General features: G+C 33.0%; 1 long non-coding RNA gene across 1 annotated transcript; it reads left to right on the top strand.

The window, feature by feature from the left end:
* The first annotated feature begins 13,515 nt into the window (after positions 1 to 13,515).
* Positions 13,516 to 16,298, top strand: LOC123547830 (uncharacterized). Its single transcript, XR_006685753.2, has 3 exons — positions 13,516 to 13,731; positions 14,666 to 14,729; positions 15,358 to 16,298. It is a non-coding gene; the product is annotated as an uncharacterized LOC123547830 (long non-coding RNA).
* Positions 16,299 to 20,905: the final 4,607 nt, after the last annotated feature.

Genomic DNA, 20,905 nt, shown 5'->3' with positions numbered 1-20,905 from the left:
CGGATAATGTCTTTACAGTCTTTAACAGGCCATTAAGCTAACGGTTGATTAGCTTTTAGCGTTATTTTTCGGCATTTCAGAAGACTTTGAAAAACAAATGTATAAGGTAAGAATTATGAACACTGAAAAGTCTTAAAATAAAATCAAAATATCATACTAGTGTTTCCCACAAAGTCTAGTATTTTGAATCAAAATTTAACCGGCGGTTACTTTAACAGCCGGTTAAAGTTTCGAACAACAGGGCCCGAGTAAATCAAACACGATTCCACTCATCGGAAACCTAAGTTCATACAGACAGTGACCTACCTCGTACTATTCTATTTATATTGCCTTTCTATTAAGAATCATTTTAAACCGACATGCTTCTTTCTCGCGATCCGAAAATTGAAATTTACAAGAAAGGCAAACCGGAAATATAAATGCATAGTGGTAGGGTAAGAGATAATGTTACAATTATATTTGTATTATTACAAAACCTTGTCAATATTAATCTAACAGAATCTATCTATATTTATAATTTCATTCAGTTAAAATTATTATCTTGTATTTCAGACGTACAAATCTATCTTTCTTTTTATTTATTAGTTACTTCCGAGGAATAATAGTTTTTCTTTCATTATTGTCATTTTTGGATTTGAAGCATAATCCCATGTGATGCCGTTGCGTGTTTGCGATATGGTTGTTACGCCACTTCGTTACCAGCTGTGACAGCGAATACGCCTATACAAGGGTGATTCAGTAGATTCTGTCACTGATCGTCGTATACCTAATTTGGCATAGCGTTTACATGCGAGCATTTCTGTAGCAAGAGCTTCACCTGAATAACCTTTTTTAAGGAAGACTGTACAATTTGAATTTTATGGGCGGATGCATTGTCATGAATAAGCTGTATGCCTTTCGAACCTTTACTTTGGAATTAATTATGATAGAATGTATCAACAGCAGTAAGTATTTTATTTCTGTAGAACTTGCTTGTGATGTTTTACCCTCTTTACAAGGAGTTTGAACAACGCGGTCACTAGAATAGAAGAAATTGATAATTAAACCTTCTCGGCACATTTTGTGCTTTTTGCAATGACAGGACTTGGCTGACATTTTACTCAGCCATTGATTATAATTCATGCTTCGCTGGGGCTCAGAATAATAAACCCAAGTTTCATTCCCTGTGAGCAACTCAAAACTTTTCTTGGCATTACAATTTTATATCTTTCAGCAGTATCTGCACACACCTTTTTTAATTTCAGACAGTCAGTCAGATTATGATGGATAGTCTCTTCTAAAATGCCTAGTATGGGCAATTTTAGAAATAGTGTATCGACTATCTTCCATTACAATACCTCTAACGGCAGCAATGTTTTTCTTTGTTGCTGTAACAACAGGCCTGTCTGGTCTGTTACTGTCTTGAAGACTATTTTGGAGCCCTTGAAATTCTTTTAACCCAATGAAAAACTATTTTTAACGTCACTAACGAACTACCATGGTTACGACACAATTCAAAAAATATCTCGTTTGGAGATGCCCGTAAAGAATCACATTTTATTGTAACATTGAAATATAGCCACTTTATATGAGTATGTATAATTCAACAATAGATAACTCAGTCAACTGCAACTAGATTTAATTAATATTTCACAAGTACATGAAATTCTCGTGCTGTTATGTACAATGGTTTCATTGGAAGACCATTAGTGACAGAATTAATTGAATCACTATCATGGACAAATCACTGTGATAAATTCCGAGACGCCATAAGTATGCACAGTATTTATTAAATCTGTGTATGCCATCTTTTGTCTGACAGTAAGACTTCACTTGATATATGACTTGTCATATGCCAACAAATAAAGATGGAAGGCTTCGGAGCATATTGAACAATATTATACTAATCAAAATGGGTCATCATCTGATCCAATCCAATCTATTCATAAAATATATATAATAAAACTTACATAACTTATCAATACACTAAGTATTGGAGTGAAATGTGTATTATGATATAACATAATCTAGTTTTTAATAACTTGACTACCTCTTAAAGCTCAACTGCATATCTAGCATACTTGCAAAATAGAGAAGCATGTAAACATTCGATGTTAAATTTTCAGGCAACAGGGATTCATTTAAAATACTCATTTTTGAGCAAAATCAGTTTGAAAATTGTTTTGAATACCACAGATCGTTGTTCATTTCGTCACAATTCACGTATTAGAGGAACAATATTTATACTAAAAAAAAACATCTTATGATATTTATACTCCTTATATTTATCGTGTATTATAAAGGGCTTGTGTTCTTGTTAAAAACTTACGTACATCGGTATCGTTATTAAGGTATATTTTTATCAATGGTAGAATGTGCCGAATTAAAATATTACTACCGATCATATATGCTAATACAGTAAACAAAACAAGGACAAAGCTCTAATAGAAAAAGCCGCACTCACAAAGCTCAGCCATCTCTAATCTATTATCTCTATATCAGTGCATACCAACATGCTTGAAAGACTAACACTTACACCTAATTTTAGAGACACTGTAAAAGAATAAAACACTAATGACAAAAACAAGGACAGAAATACAGTGGATTGTGTGTTTATGAGGATAATAACTGAAGTTTGTTGAAGTAAAACACAGGCATGAAATAGAGTTAGCTTCTTATATCTGTCTGAACTGAAAACGTTAACTGTATATGCTGGTAATATTTTACAAATACGTAATATTAAAAAGATAAGCTGTGGCTTAGATACAGTTTATCATGATGCATATTTAATTTTTAAATTGTAGCATTCGAGTAAAATATTGCAACGTTACAATGACGTTTCTCTGCATGTCCGATCCATACCTTGTCTGTGTGCAGAACAGTCAATTCCACTGTAATAGAGTTCCGCTTAATTCAGTGCTGGCGCGGGGTGGGGTGTTGACTGGACCGTCAGGGTTGGTGCACATTTTATTACCTCTCATGAACAGAAACCGACCCATTTTATTATGTTTCTTGGTTGCGTTCTATGCTTCCAGTGGGACCTTTTATCAGGTTTGATTAACTATCACAGCAGCAGTTTTAAAATGCCTTGTGGCGGCTATAAAAAGTCCCACTGTATTTGGGGTCAGTGTTGTTACAATTATTTTCTGGTCCTTTTCGATCATAGAGACCACTGAATTTCACTAAAATAGAAATACACTTAAGTAGGTGGCAGGGGCATGAGGAATGTTACACATTTCATTACCTGCCTTGAACAGAATAACTAAAACCGAGCCTGCTATTGTGTTTCTTGGTTTCGTTGATGCTTCCTATGGATATCTTTACATATATATTATAGAACTGCCGATATTTGGTGCACATTAAAATGCACATTAATGTGGTACATGTAAATATTCTTCTGTTTAAGAAGGTAAATTAGAATAAAGTAAATAAAATCATGTTTATCTTCATTCGTCTTTCAGTTAGCCCCAGATTTTGAGAAAAAAATCTACAACAAATCATATAAAGAAATGGTTGTTTAACAGAAAAGGACTGCATAAATGAGCCACACTTTTGGACAGTTCAACACCTTTAAAAAGTCACCATTTTCAATGAACTGTTACACATCTTCGTTTCGATGCATTTGCAATTATGTCCCAGTGCTGAAATTTTACGTAACAAGATGGAAAGTAGTTTTCACCAATGTTTTATTCTTAATTCTTTACAAATGGCATTTATCAAGGAGGACACATTTTCGAAAATATTTTATGTGTCAAGTCGTACGTGACAGTACGGTAGAATATATAACGGACAGATAAATAGTTGGTAAAGATGCTGTTCCTTTATCAAAAATTTCTGTTTTGATGATATACCTTAAGTTCAAGTCCTTATTTAAAAGGGACACATATTATAAAATATTTTATTTTTTTGATAAACTATTTCATTATTTATTTGAATGCCAGTATTTTAGGTTAAGAAGAAGACATTTTCTTTAATCGGAATATTATACACGACCAAGTGTAAACAAGATCATCAGATTAATGAATATTGCAAAAATAAATGTGTCTGAATACAATAAGCTATGCCTCTTTGTAGAGGAAATAATTGCTAAATGTATGTAGATGTCGCAATGAGAATATTAATACCACATTTATTTATTTTATACGCTACTTATAAGTTTGTTGTACTTAATATTCATAGACACACTAAATATCTCTCCTTGGTAGCGCAAGTATTAGCTTACGTTTAATAAATATACATTCTATGATACGTGAAATTCCTTTCTATTTAACTTTAGTTCCGTACACGCTTCAGTCTTCGAAAAGATACGAGCTGATTTTGTATTCTGATTAAGTTTGTATTCTGCTTAAGAGCTGATTAATTTTTATGTAAATATGCTCTTTCGAAAATAAAACTTACTCGCAGTAGCTTCGTACTAACAATTGTAAATATAATAATGATTTTGTTGAGATTGGTTCCATAGAAACTTCTTTTAAAACCGGTTTGTGTAGCGTTTGTTTGATTCACTATCTTTGTTATTAAATTACTTGTCATGTCATACAATGATGCATGGACAATCATAGATTTGGACGACTTGGAAGACAAACAATCAGCGTATGAAATCAATTTATTTATTTCTTTCAGGTCACAGTACATGACAACATGAGGAATAACATAATATTATTTAAACAAGTGAGGCAACAAAAAGGCATAGAAACAAACAATCGTTATCGTATACAATAGTAGATAATAAAACATGATTAATGATATATAGTTGATATATGATTATCGGGAGAGAACAAGTTTTTACTTAAGTCTAACTTATAAGTAGCGTATAAAATAAATAAATGTGGTATTAATATTCTCATTGCGACATCTACATACATTTAGCAATTATTTCCTTTACAAAGAGGCATAGCTTATTGTATTCAGATACATTTATTTTTGCAATATTCATTAATCTGATGATCTTGTTTACACTTGGTCGAGTATAATATTCCGATTTAAGAAAATGTCTTCTACTTAACCTAAAATACTGACATTCAAATAAATAATGAAACTCATCTCCCTCCTATACTGGTGTTACATAAATTAATATTCTCAAATTATAATTAACTGCATTCCAGTTTCCAGTTTCAACTGGCATCTTATGATTTCTAGTTCTAAATTTTATCATTAACTTCAATAGTTCAGACTGTGTTTTAACAAATAGTCTTCAAATTTAAAATCAGTTTTAGATAATTTATAAATTTTACATTTATTTGAGCTGTCTGCATCGGAATACCACTTGTTTAAAAATAAATCTGACAATTTTAGCTTAATGGTGGCTGATAATCAGGTGTAATTTACAAAATCATGAGTGTTCCATATGTTGTATAATCCACATTTTATAAAAATATTTCTAACATTTTTAATTCATTCAAACATGCGTATTGGAACAGGATTCCAATTATGAAGCGTTGAATCATTAAGCTGATTTTGGATAGAAATTGGAATTGGAATACTTAACAAGAAATGGGGAAATAAAAATACAAATAATTCTTTCCAAATACAGTAATCATTTCATGAATAACACATTTGTTTGTCATTTGTAATGTAAACGTGATATTTTATGTAAACATCTAACGCATTATTTGATTAATTGTGATATTAATTTAATAAGATTTTGAAAACGTAAACAAAGTAACCCTCACGTAACAAAATGTTTATTAGATAGATAGAATTTATTGTGGTAAAATAGACAATACATCATAAAAACAAATACAAATTCAATGTCAACATGATAAATATGAACATTAAAGTGCAACTGTAGATGACATATAATCAATACCAAGGATAACACAAAAAGAGAGCATAAAGCTTTCTTATTTCCATTGTGGTCATTTGAATTGATTATATGACATCGGAAAGGCAAATTAATTAATCAAGTATTTAGGATTAAATTTACATTTTATATAGCACATGACTTAACATTTTATATTATAATATCACAGAAAGTCGCTTGACATTGAACAGGTAATATTAAGACTCATACACTAGACTTAAGAAATAAATGTTATATGCCAAAAAAAAATGACCATATATAAACACCGCATTGAGAATATGGTCCGAGAGCTCATGGACTTTAATTGCAACAATTGAGGCCAAAAGAAGTTTATACATTTTTGGAAACAATCTTTCATATCCTGCATGAAAACCCATTTCTTAAGTGTCAAAGCCGTGCCTATCTATATTTTGTTCACTTATGTTTGTGATAGGGGAGGTAAAACTCACTTGTAAAACTATTAGGGGGTAGGGTAAAGTTTATGCCTACTAGTTTTTTCACTGATTAATTACAGTAACTATCTGATTGTCAGTAAATGTATATATGTCCAACAATGACAGCAATAAGAAATTCATCAAAAAGGACTGAAGGGAAAACTGGATATTCAAGGTCAAAGGTCAGAGTTATGTAAAAATCACAAAAATTGGCATATTTGAAATTCATTTTTATTCTTAATAAATAGTTTGTAATCTTAAGTCACTCATCTTTATTTATGTATTGTGTGTATATCAGCCAAAATTAGAAATGCAAATTTTATTGCAAAAAGTCAAGGTCAACCCTGATAATTGAAGGTCAAAGTTCATTTTAACGCAAAAATGTGAAAATTATTACCTTAACTTTTTCTAATCTGTTTAATATGTTTTCACATTGTTAGTCACTGAAGTTAATTCGTTTTAATGTTTGTATGTCAGGCAAAGTCAGCAGTGCAAATGTAACCCTAAAAATGGCCAAGGGTAAAGCTAATATCAAGGGTCAAAGGTCAAATTTGTGTGAAAATCGCATGAATAGCTTCCTGTTTGAAAAACAACAGATATTATTAATCATTATAAGTAATTGCTCGTGATTTATTTTAATGCATATATGTCTCACAATGTCAGTAATAAAGATTCGTCTAAAATCAGACAAGTCAAATGTAATATTAAGGGCCAAGGTCATTTTCAAGTAATAAGAATGAAAAAATAGCTCTTTAACTTTTCTCTTTTTTAAAAATATCTTGTCGATATTAGTCAATGATATCAGTTCATTTTAATGTATAAATGTTAGACCATGTCTGGTATGCACATATAATTTCAAAACATTCAAGTTCAATCATAATATGAAAGGTCAAAGGTCAAAAAGTGAGTAAAATGTTGCAATAATAGCACCTATTTGTAATATATTTTTATTGTTTAAAAGTATTTGTTTTGTCATTTCAGTGACTGATCGTTGTTAATTGTACAGTACATATATGTCAGACGATGTCATAGAGGAGACAATAAGTCAAGGTCAAACTTGGTATTAAGGGCAGGGGTCATTTTGTGTGTAAAAGATCAAAATGTAGCATACTTACTCATTACTTTGTTAAAAAAAAGCTTGTTGTTATTATTCACTGTTAGAAATTTTTTAATGTTACATGTCAAGCAAGGTCGGCAATATAGGTTTTATCCTAATAAGTCAAAGCCAGCCCTTTTTATCCAAGGTCAAAGGTCAAATTTGTGTGAAAATTCGCAAAATAGCATTTTGCAATGATTTTTCTTATTTTTTTTAGGGTATATTTGTCAACACTAGTAACTGATCATTATTCATTTTCAAGTATATATAACAGATGATATCATTCTTCCTTAATTATGAAAAATCAGTCATTGTCAAACCTGACATTAAAGGTCAAAGGAGAGGGTCTTCAAGAAACTTGCCATTATGAAAAAATGGCTTGAACAAGTTGGAGAGCAAATGAAAAAATCCTACGGCAAGTTTACACATGCACCATTCGGCCCGTAGCAGAGTACGTAGTAGAGTACGCATACACCTCATGGGTAACTGCTTCCAAAACCAGTACAGATAAACTGGACGAGGTTCAAAAATTCAGGCCTGAAGATAATTCTCGGAGCAATGAAAACAACTCCAATAAAAGAAATGAAAAAGACATCCAACTTTGAGCCATTAGAGACAAGACGAGAGTACAAAGCTCTTGTGCAGGCAGAGAAGGCAAAGAGACTTCCTTCACACCCACTCCATTCAAAACTCGAGAGCAGAACTAAAAACATACTGAAACGACAGAATCTCAACGATATCGCCAAAGAACTGCAGAAATGAAAAACAGCAGCACTGGAAACAGAGGCAGAGCCGCTTGTGCTCGATGAATGGGTTCCTAGACAATGTGCTCCAAAGATCAGATTGGAGGTACCAGGAGTAGAAGAAAAGGGAGAACAACATCAGGCCCACCAACAATCTTTTACGCTAGAAATGATCAATGACCGCTATCCAGCACACTCTTTGATCCAAGCATATACCGATGGATCAGCGGAAAAAGCAGTTCAGAATGCTGGAAGTGGTGCCTACATCAAATTTTCTCTCACTCTCTCATCCAGTCGGCAAGAGATTCTCAGACTTTAGAGCCGAGACGCAAGCCCCCACTTCGGCCACACCCCAACTGTATGAGCGAGGTGAAGATGGACAAAATATTGTTTTCCTGACAGACTCCAAGTGAGCTCTTCAGACTCTCTCAGCAGGTCCATCAGACATTTTAACGAGACAGCTGCTGGAAATGTGGGCATAGCCGGAGATGAAGCTGCGGACAAACTTGCAAAGGAAGCAACCAAGGAAATACAGTTCCAAACCTCCAACTTCATACAGAGAATCTCAGATTCTGCAGAAGAACAGATTTTCGTCAGAATGGAGAACATAAATAATGGAGGCAACCTGCCAAATCATGACAGTCTGCACAAGCTAATCAGCACAGCCAAACAACTATCCTCCGTCAGCGCATTTGACACTGTGGCCTGAGAAAACATATGAAGAAGCGGGGTTTTGCAAAGACACCAAAATGCCAGTGCGGATCAGAGGAACAAATACCATTCCACACCCTGCGGTTTCTATCTGGAAGAAGTACGCCAGGCAGTTAGCCCATAGACATCCCAAATGAGACCAAGCTGTGGGAGATGCCAGCGACATGCAGAAGAGCGGTGAAATTCCTGCCGCATCTATGACAAAGCAATGCCTACCTATATTTTGTTCTGGATATTTGATGTAGGCACCATTTCCAGCATTATGAACTGCTTTTTCCACTGCTCCATCGGTATATGCTTGGGATCAAGAGTGTGCTGGATAGCGGTCATTGATCATTTCTACGTAAAAGATTGTTGGTGGGCCTGATGTTGTTTTTCCCTTTTCTTCTACTCCTGGAAACCTCCAATCTGATCTTTGGAGCACATTGTCTAGGAACCCATTCATCGGGTACAAACCTCTGTGTCTAGTGCTGCTGCCTTTCCTTTCTGCGGTTTTTTGACGATATCGTTGAGACTCTGTCGTTTCAGTCTGTTCTTAGTTCTGCTCTCGAGTTTTAAATGGAGTGGGCATGATGGTAGCCTCTTTGCTTTCTCTGCCTGCACAAGGGCTTTGTACTCTCGTCTTATCTCTAATGGCTCTAGGTTTGCTGTCTTTTCCATTTTTTCTATTGGAGTTGTTTTTTATTGCTTTGAGAATTATCCTCAGGCCTGAATTTTGAACATTGTCTAGTTTATCTGTACTGATTTTGGAAAAAAGTTACTCATGAGGTGGATGCGTACTATGCTATGGGCCGTACGGTGCCTGTGTAGACTTAACGTAGGATCTATTTATTTGCTCCCCAACTTGTTAAAGCCCTTTTTTCATAAAGGCGAGTTTCTTGAAGACCCTCTCCTTTGCCCTTTAGTGTCAGGTTTGACCTTGACTAATTTTTCATAATCAAGGAAGAATGATATCATCTGTTATATATACTTTAAAGTGAATAATGATCAGTTACTAGTGTTGACAAAAAACTAAAACCAATGAAGAAAAATCATTGCAAAATGCTGTTTTTTTTGCGAATTTTCACACAAATTTGACCTTTGACCTTGGATTAAAAAGGGCTGGCTTTGACTTATTAGGATAAAATCTACATTGCTGACCTTGGTTGACAGTACACATTAAAACAAAATTGTTAAAGTAAATTATAACAACAAGCTATTTTTGAAAAAAGTAATGAGTAAGTATGCTACATTTTGATCTTTTACACAAAAATGACCCCTGATCTTTAATACCAGTTGACCTTGACATATTTTCTCTTCCATGACATTGTCTGACATATATACAGTAAAATGAACAACGATCAGTTACTGAAATGACAAAACAAATACTTTTAAACAATAAAAATATATTACAAATAGGTGATATTATTGCAACATTTTACTCACTTTTTGACCTTTGACCTTTCATATTATAATTGAACTTGAATGTTTTGAAATTATATGTACATACCAGACATGGCCTAACATTTATACATTAAAATGAACTGATATCATTGACTAATATCGACAAGATATTGTTAACAAAGAAAAAAGTTAAAGAGCTATTTTTTCATTCTTTTACTTGAAAATGACCTTTGGCCCTTAATATTACATTTGACCTTGTCCCATTTCTGACGATCTCTTTATCACTGACATTGTGAGACATATATACATTAAAATAAATCACGAGCAATTACTTATAATGATTAATACATATCTGTTGTTTTTCAAACAGGAAGCTATTCATGCGATTTTTCACACAAATTTGACCTTTGACCTGATATTAGCTTTACTCTTGGCTTTTTTAGGGTTACATTTGCACTACTGACTTGCCTGACATACAAACATCAAAACGAATTAACTTCAGTGACTAATAATGTGAAAACAATTAAACAGATTAGAAAAAGTTTAAGGTAATAATTTCACATTTTTTGCATTAAAATGAACTTTGACCTTCAATTATCAGGGTTGACCTTGCCCTTTTGCAATAAAATTTGCATTTCTAATTTGGCTGATATACACACATTACATAAATAAAGATGAGTGACTTATGATAACAACTATTTTTTAAGAATAAAAATGAATTTCAAATATGCCAATTTTTGTGATTTTACATAAATCTGACCTTTGAACTTGAATATCCAGTTTGCCCTTCAGTCCTTTTGATGAATTTTATTGCTGTCATTGTGGACATATATACATTTACTGACAATCAAATAGTTACTGTTATTAATCAGTGAAAAAACTGGTAGACATAAACTTTACCCTAACCCCTAATATTTTTACAAGTGAGTTTTAGCTCCCCTATCACAAACATAAGTGAACAAAATATAGATAGGCACGGCTTTGACACTTAAGAAATGGGTTTTCATGCAGGATATGAAATATTGTTTCCAAAAATGTATTAACTTCTTTTGGCCTCAATTGTTGCAATAAAAGTCCGTGAGCTCTCGGACCAATACTGTTGTTGTCGGAAACCGATATTAAAACTATAGTTGTAGCTGAAGAAAGAATCTGGTTTAGTGGTCATCAAATACTCAAACATCTCGTAGAAATTCAACTGTTTCGGTAGTTTATATGCGACCCCACATAATAAAGGCTTTGAGTGTGGTAGTAAAATTTCAATCCACGCAGCTTCCATATCATTAGTGAGTAAATCGTTCTTATTTATTAAATGTTAAATCATTATTAATAAAGATACAGACACCTTCTCCCTCTCTATTTCTGCCACGCCTTACCACAGAACAACAAGGAATGTTAATTTCAGAGTTAATCACAGCCTCATCCAACCATATTTCTGTTATACTAACAACTGCAGCTCTAGTTTTCACAGTTATTTGCCCAAGACCGCCAGTTTTAGGAAGAATACTCCTTATATTTAAAAAATGTAGACCTCTTCTACGAAATATTGAAATGTTGAAATATATCAGAATTTTTTGTAGTTTCATTTTTGTTGTTGGTATTATGTTCATAAACCTGCGAGTGTTTCTTACTGGACTCGAAATTACATATAAGAAAGTTCTGGTAGAATGAAACGTGACCAATCGTTCCAATTTTGTAACGGTTCAGAGTGGGTGGGGTAATGTAAACATCACATAATTCGTCCTCACTAACCGTCCTAGACAGGTACAACACAAATAATACTATAGTAATAGCAGTTCTTGCAAGTTCCATTTTCAATTAATATTGATTAAAACAACCAGTTTTTACAGTTCCTTGTAAAACTTATTAAAGCGATGAATTATAATTTTGTTTTTGCGGAATTAAAAACTTGCCTTAAGTTTCCGGTGTCACCGTAAGAATCACTTATGACTTATGGACTATTGACTAATTTCATAATGTGTTTCACTTATCATTGATCAATAGAGAAAACTGTACTTATGTATTGATCAGTGCATTTGCGCCAAACGAGCTGGTTGTAGTACTTTTCTTATTGCCCGAGTCTGAACCCCGAAATGAAATATATATAATAATTATGTAACAATGTGATGACATTACATGTATTTTACGAGCATATCTCCAAGCTGTAAATGAGCACGTTTGTTATTCATACAACATTTATTTCTTGGTTCAGTAGTATTCTTGATCCATATCAATATTTACTGGAATTTAACTCTTACAATTGTTAGAAATGATTTTCGATTAACAATACGTGGAGATGATGTTTTATTTTGGTCCGAAACTGTCGAATGAACTGCCGTTAGCATTACGCAAATGTGTATCACTTGATACATTCAAACAAAATCTAAAGATACTGTATTTTAGAGACTTTATGGCATTATTTTAAATTTTTTGATAATTGGTTTAAATGCAAATAAATTTTTGTGAGTTTTTACATTTCATCATTTATATTTTTAAGGCTTGTTAAATTAAATGTACAACGTATATTGAATATGTCATCGTATAGAAATAGGTGTTTACCGTAATCAAATAAATCAGTTTCATTTTCAGTTTTAGTTATCTTTGGCATATTTAACAATGATAGGCGGATAAGATACGAGAAATGACGAACATGCAATTCCTCAGTCAGCCATCCTGTATAAAGAATATATATTATTGAGTCTGTATGAGCTTACATTTATGATATACATCAGATATACTAGCAGCATGTTTCTGAACTAAAACGCAAAATTTTCATTAGATATACAGCAATTTTTACAAAAATGCTTGAACGTCTTCATTTAATTAATATCCATTAGATGTCCTTACGTCGTGACTTCAACGGGATGCTTTCATTCACCTTGACGTGGCGTATTTTCAAGAAAACGAGTTGACTATTAGTGCGAACATGAGCTGTCGAATTAAAAAAAGGACTGCGCCTGTTATGCGTATATGTGAGGTTTTACACGTTATGCACACTTTGCTAATCAGTCAAAATGTTACAAAAAAATGCGTGTTCCAATTACGCAAAGATTGCAAATTACAATCACATATTTCACGCGTAAAACAGAAGTTTTGAAAACTCTTAAGATTTCTAGAAAAAAGAATGACACAACATGCAAATCGTCCCGATATTTCGTAATACTGAGGTCTTGTATAAAACTACACGACTATTGTTTCCCGTTAAACGTGTTTAAAAATATCTGTGACTATGTTTATCTAGAACTGAGTAATAAGCAGAATTAACTATACATGTATTTCATTATTCAACATTTATGTTAAAATCTAACAATTTGTTTTTTTATTGTGAAGTAACAAACATTCAATCTTGTTGACGTAAACATAATGTGCAATGTAAAAATAAATTTACATCAGATTAAATTACCACTAATCCTTCATTTTACGTAATTGAAGAATAATAACATAGCAATACAGTGTTTCGAAATGAATAAAATGAATCGAATAAATGTATGTATATCAAGTAGTCTTATTTGTTTGATTTTACTATTGGATATTCATGAAAATTCCCCAGTGGAGTGCAGAGCATTAGAAAAATCCGCAAAACTCGTGAGTATAAAAGAATATTTATGAAAATTATGCTTGGTCATCATTTATTGTAATCTCCTTTATGTATAATAAAGCTTCATTTTTTTATGTATGACTGTCTTAAACAGTGATGTACTTAAGCCACCATAAACGTCCAAAAATGATTCTCGTCCAAAAAATGCCACATACAGCTGCATTTCAATAATTTTGTCAATAGGCATTTATTGGAAAATATCCTCGGGACAGCTTTAAACTAAATTTCATAGATAACAGTAAGACCTGCGATTAAAATGGACAAGGCAATGGATGATTCATATTTGTCTTCTGTGTAGGAGATAAATTGTCTTATAACATGTTTCCTTGGGGGTAATATACACATATTTTTATGATTCTTTGTAAGTTTATACATTATACATGTATGAACTTTGAAATAATGGAAAGTAACTGTTGTTAGTTCATTTTGCTGGATAAAAGACTTCATTTTAGTTCTATTTCAGAGAAAAACTTTAGTAGATATCCTAATGTAAACATTTCGTGGTTTGACAAATGCATACTTGCAAAATTATTGAACGCGCCTGTAGTCAGAGTGGGTGTTCTGTGTAAGTTAAATCATATGCATATCCTCAAATGTTTATTAATTAATTTTTAGTGTCCGATTTTCTAGAACCTGTCTAAGGGGAATAACATTAACACTTTATAAGCAGAATGTATATTTATATTATCGATTTAACATGTTGACTATTGTAAATTTGATTATAAATCGCAAAATGATGTTCGTGCCCTAGAGCTATTTTAATATGTACCATGTAGACGACCATACATTTAGCAGTGAGGATATAATAATTTAAAAGGCTAAATTGCGTAACAGTTCCGGGAAAATCAAAGTCTCATCACTGTATGTATAAATTTGCTCTTGATCAGCTTAAACATGTGTTTTATTTCTGCATTCCGCTAGAACAAAGCTGAAGCGAACAAGGCCTTAATGGTTTCTAAAGAAGCAGTTGACAAGAGATTGAAAGGTAAGTAACACCCTAACACTCTGAGGAACAAACACTAATGCGAAAACAATACCACGAAACACGAAACAAATATCTAAATAAAATCATTTAAATGTATTCATGAATAGCTAACTGTTGGAAAAAAAAGAAAATAATAGGTATTATAACGAAACCTTCGTCGGTAAATTTTACAATATCTCATTTATCATTAAACTGAAATGTAATAATTGTCAAAACAAAATGAGTAAATTACATTCAAGTGATGTAGACTATAATCATGGTCCTATTAAGCATGATTACGAAATGTTTGATTTTGATATGTCTATGATACGTCAGAATTTAAAGAAAAGTTGTTTGTCAATGAAGTCATTTCGAATTTTATTCATTAAGCCGATATATTTTATTTAGAATATAATTAAATTATGTTTACATATTGGTTGGGCATAATTACGTTGCTATTTCTAGTCTAGTATTCAATACAGCAGGTTGGGAGAGAGTTGTCATTGTATGGCAACTATTTTCTTACATATGGTTTATATAAATGATTAAATGATGGTAAACTTGAGTACGGAAACCTTCATGTACATTTGATACAATCATTGTACTTGTTCTAGTGCTCTTGATAGTTGTTTTGAACGTTTTTTTTCAGAACCGGACGTCCCTAGCATATCGATACAAACACTATTACTGTCGGCAATGTGTTCTCTGTGCAAGGGAAACAACGACACCTGCCGTCAAAGTATGGAATGCTTTTCACGACAGATCTAATATTCTAGCTTATCTCTAGGAAAATTCATTCTATGCATTCTATGATATATTTTCCTAACAATTTATGATGTATTTCAACGTTGGCTGTATATCTAATATGTACATTGTAATGTGTGTAAGTCAACTAAATCTATTATATTTTTGTGAAAATGCTACTTTATTTCTTGAAGCGCTATGCCTACACTGTATACAAGTATAGATACTGCAATAATATGATTAAAGCAGGCAGTCGTCTTTTACTTCCTACGTGAACTTAGTACTGGCATTTGTTACAAAACGTGAAAGTCATTGCTTCTTCATATTCCAAGCTAGGCTAAGCATAAAGTCTATATAATCTTCCTGTAAAATATTTTGATGATATTGTGCAATTTGCCATCAGTGAAAGGCAAAGATCAGTAAACAAAATTATCTAATAGCTGGCTAAGAATAGGAGATAGAATATTTAAAAAGAAATCAGGAAAAGTATCGGCTTCTTTCTGAAATACAGTTTTATATAGATTTGTCTGTACATGTCCTGTTAAAATTATAATTGTTTTGTTAGACATTAATTGTACACTTTGATTGTCTCAAGACTAAATCCTTTGTACAAGTTTGGAAGTTTGAGACAAAGCACAGAATGCAATCTTGCAATAGGTCTATTCCATAACAACCAATAAGATCTTGAAGTTTTGAGGCAACGCATCGTAGCCGGCGGTCTGGAAGACATTATACTGTTACAATATGGTATCACTGTAAATGCTACAGTGTCAATATTGAAACTTTTATTGTATAACATTAAATGTCATAGTTTATCATTATACAATAAATGATCATTAAAAGAAAGTGTGTTCTCTCAGTTCTCTTTGTATAGGCAATTAACAATGGTTTCTACATTAAATTCCAATGTTCTCTATCTTAATGTTTGAACATTCATTTGTACACTTTTACTCATTTTGTTGTTTTGCGGATGTAACGTTTATTTTCGGTTGCACCGCAGCCATATATTAAACTATAGAAAAAAAACCTGTGAACAAATTATTATCTTTATGGATTGAAGGACAGAAACTAAAACTTAAATAATTGTTACCTTATATATTTAGATATGTGTAACACGACGTTACGATAGAGCGAGTGCACCCTTTACCGAACACATAAGCCGATATTTTTGTAGTTCGATATTTTGACCGTAATTGTTGCACAGCTGTGTGAAACAAGCAACATGTCTCTGCTTTCAAATGCTATAGTAATGAGTGTCATAGACGGTGTCAAAGTAAAGTTATAGCCTTGAAACGCACCTTGGTCGTCAATGTACCATTTTCCAAACAAGGGTCTCAATTCATAACAAAACTGTTCCTGATTCCGAGAACATGGGGTATTTTTAAAAATAGACACAACATTCGTCTTAAAAAGCCGATTGCTCATACATGTGTATACATAGTTTGTAAGTTATAGAATTGTATACGCTATTTAACAGTTAACCAAATTGGTCAGTTCCATTGAGACATGATTTAACAAAACCCATTCTACTGTTTTCGTGAGTAACAAAATTAAAAACGTCAACATTAGTGAACCATCATGATTGTCCGTGTGCTCCATAAGCTACACTTGTCTAATTCAACAATATTTACATTCGAACGGAAGTTCCTAATTACCAGCAATCATTTCATTTTCGACACACTTGAAATGGAATCTTCTGAAGTAATTTGAACATTTGAACATTGTATGAACACGTCATACTCCTCTTCGCAACTGTAACAGTTTGAACTCGCCACTTCAACACTTCAATCATCTCACGTAATATTCTTTCCTCTCCTGCACGTTTCTGTTCCTTAATTTCCTGTGGTTTACGTTTGAAGGTTTCGCGTCCAGCATTTTTCTTTTCAATTGTCAATGTGTTTGCGTTTCGTTTCCCCTTCTTTTTGCTGTCGCTTTTTTCAATCGTTCTTGCTTACATTTTTGCTTTTCTCCTTCTTCTTTGGTCATTTTTTCTTGCAGAAATTCTCTATACTTCGAACCAGTTATTACTTTTGGCTTATAATGACTAAAAGTGATTGTAGATGTGATTAAATGCGTTCAAATTACTGTCCAAATATTTTCACAAAAACAACATCGATATGCATTTAATTTCGACAATATACATGTACAACTGTACAAATAGGAATGTTTAATGCAAGATGAAAATATAATCGAGTAAACACTGGATGCAGTAATGAATGGCATTTTTATGTGCGAAAGATAAATCGATCTCACTTTTAAACAAATGATATTCATTTCTTGCCTATTTGATTTTTTTTATCAATAATGTATGACTTTTGTATATTCCTCTAAGTCATTCTGTATAGCCATACAAGGACCAAGATCACTTAAAAATATTTGTTTGAGGTTTATGTTTAGTGAGGGTAAAGGAACATGGTGTAGCACCACCTTGAAACGGCCAGTGGGAAAATTATGGCCATTGACTAAGCATAAAACCACACTATTCATCTCCACACTGTTCAAGGGTGAAAACTTTACATCAAAGGTAAGCCTTGCTGGTCTAGAATAAAAGTAAATAGCCGTAATCTTTTCTCCTTTCCTCGCGTCCTTTCTCAATAGCATCGTGTTTTCTTTTAAGCTACTGCGTTTCAGTATGAATGTGTACAGTATTTTCTATCAGTGAATAATTATAATTATAATTATAATAATAGTTATAATAACAATAATAATAATAATAATAATGATACTAATAATGATAATGGTTATAATTGAAACTTTATTTCATACGCATTGGATACGTATAATTAGAAATGACTTGATATTGGTCAATTTCAACATTTTGCTCCGGGACAAATTATCATCTTCTTCTTCTTCCAATATTGTACTGACACCTACTGGCGTATCCTCGTACAAGCGCATGGCGGTGTAAGAAAAGTATGTACAATGTGATTTTTTTTAAAAAACCTTCTATATGCAGTGCAGTTGAAAACGTCCATGGTGCACTATCGGAGGTTGGCTGTCAGCACATTCCTCTTGAAGCTGTCAATGATGGTGCAGCAAACAAATAGTGATGGAAGGCAAAATAGGAAATCAACTAATTTGCCAACATAAAATGCGTATAATATAACTTACTTATCAATACACGTAGTATTAGAGTGTATTGTGTATTATGATATAAAATAATATAGTTTTTTGATGACTTGAATACATCTTAAAGCTAAACTGCATATCTAGCATACTTGCAAAATAGAGTAGCATGTAAGACAGTCGATGTTAAATTTTCATTGCTCAACAGAAATTGATTTTAAATACTCAATTTCGAGTAAAATCAGTGCGAGAATTGTTTTGAATATCACTGATTATTGTTCGTTTCCGAAACCCCGTACAGTCGAACGTTCCGATAATTTGATCAAGTGACTGAGAACACGCTTTTAAAATAACACCCTGGGGTGTTCGTTTTCTAAACCTTGCACCGATAAAGTTCAAATGAGTTGATCAGACGCATACGATGCTTATAAACTTTTATTCAAGTATTACCCTGCTAAATTTCTAAAATAGTATGGTTCATCATTCAATTTGAACAGTACTACTCATTATTCCAAGGGGTGTTCACTGCAAATGTACTGTCTGCACTGGTCACAAAGACAGAATCACTTGCCGCCAGCAGGCTAAAGGTTAAAAATGTGAATCCAACCATAAACTTATAAGAGCTTCCTACTATATCATGTAAAGAAGAAACAAAGACGTTGCAATTGAAGATCCCTAATGCTATTTCTTTCTTCGATAAATGTCTCAGGATATTTTCGTTATAATAAAGCAAATAATACAGGCCATCAAATGATATGGGGAAAAATGATAACACCCTCGGTTTGCCAGACCACCCTCGTTGACCTTTGTTCTTTATCTATTAATAGTTTAAGCAGACTGGTTGTTTACTAGATCTTACTTCAGCAAATAAATTATTATTTTGACATCACTGTCTGAAGTAATATGTATGTACTTAACCTCCGGAAAAAAAATCAATGATGTCAAAACATTGAATTCATATAAAAGTTATCTTACTAGGAACTGGTGATATTTTCATAGCATTGCAAATTCAAAGTTTGCGATGTTTGATTTTCCATGTTTAAAATAGTGTGTGTGTGTGTGTGTGTGTGTGTGTGTGTGTGTGTGTGTGTGTGTTCGGGTTTAACGTCTTTTTCAACAATTTTTCAGTCATATAAACGACGGTGTCTACTTGTAGCAGTGAGCACAATGCCTAACTTTATAGTGCTGCCTCACTGGAATATCACGCCGTAGATACGTGGCATAATACCCCATCCAGTCACATTATACTGACTCCGGGCTGACCAGTCCTAGCACTATCCCCTTAATGATGAGCGCCAAGCAAAGAAGCTGCTAGAACCATTTTTACGTCTTTGATATGACGCGGCCGGGGATCGAATCCACGACCTCCCGCAGTTGAGTCGGTTTCAGATTGAAGAAGTTCCCTAAGATAACAACACTCATATGAGGCTCTCAACAATACGTCTGCTAAATTATTATTTAGCCGGGATTACCATGTGCATAATATTAGTATTGAAAATCAAATATCTGTCCATTGAACGGTTCATGTGCATGAGTCACTTTCTTAAGTACTGACAAGTCAAGTTGCCGACGGGGAAAGACAAATGATCAGCAAATGAAATCAAACATGAGGCGCCCAGTCACAAAGCTAAAATACGACATAGAAACTGGAAAATCAATCAAGACACGTCACAAAATATATACACAATTTCCTTTTAAATAACAGTAATAATTTCATGAGTGTAACAAGCACATGGTTTTGCCATTCGCTAAATGAGACGAAACATATTTCCCCTGGTACGTGTTTTTTGTTTTTTCTAAATTTGATTTTGATGAATTGTGTTAAGGATAAAGGGACAATCGTGACATTAAATTACTAAATACTTATTACTTTCAAAAGTTATTTAACTTATCACCGACAAGATATCAAACTAAATCAATGCATTGCATTCCTTAAGAATTTCACAACTGGGCATGAATGTTTTGAATACTAATTGTCTTGTAGTTACTTTGTAAATATAATGTTAATATGATAGTTTTCGTTTAATTACTATGCAAATGTAATGGTATTTTGTAATAATGATGTAAAACTGTTTCATATATTAGGTTCTCGGTTCAATCTGGCAATACGATACCAGTCCTCACCTGATACCGTTACCTGTTTCACATGTGTTTATTCTCCAACTTCTATTTCTATTTTATATTACAGATAGTCCGTGACACCATCAATATATCAATTGTTTGCTTTACTCTTTATGTGTATTGTGTCTGTTAATGATATACCGGATTCTACATCTGGCGGTAATGGTTAATGATCTCCAGAAAGACTAACGAAGATGGAAGTCATTCAAAACGATACAGGGAATGCAGAATTAAGGCACTTTTCATATCACCGTACTATAGGTGCA

This window comes from Mercenaria mercenaria, chromosome 9 (genome assembly GCF_021730395.1).
Source record: "Mercenaria mercenaria strain notata chromosome 9, MADL_Memer_1, whole genome shotgun sequence".
Lineage (NCBI taxonomy): Eukaryota > Metazoa > Mollusca > Bivalvia > Venerida > Veneridae > Mercenaria > Mercenaria mercenaria.
This window is presented reverse-complemented; position numbering and strand designations above follow the sequence as displayed.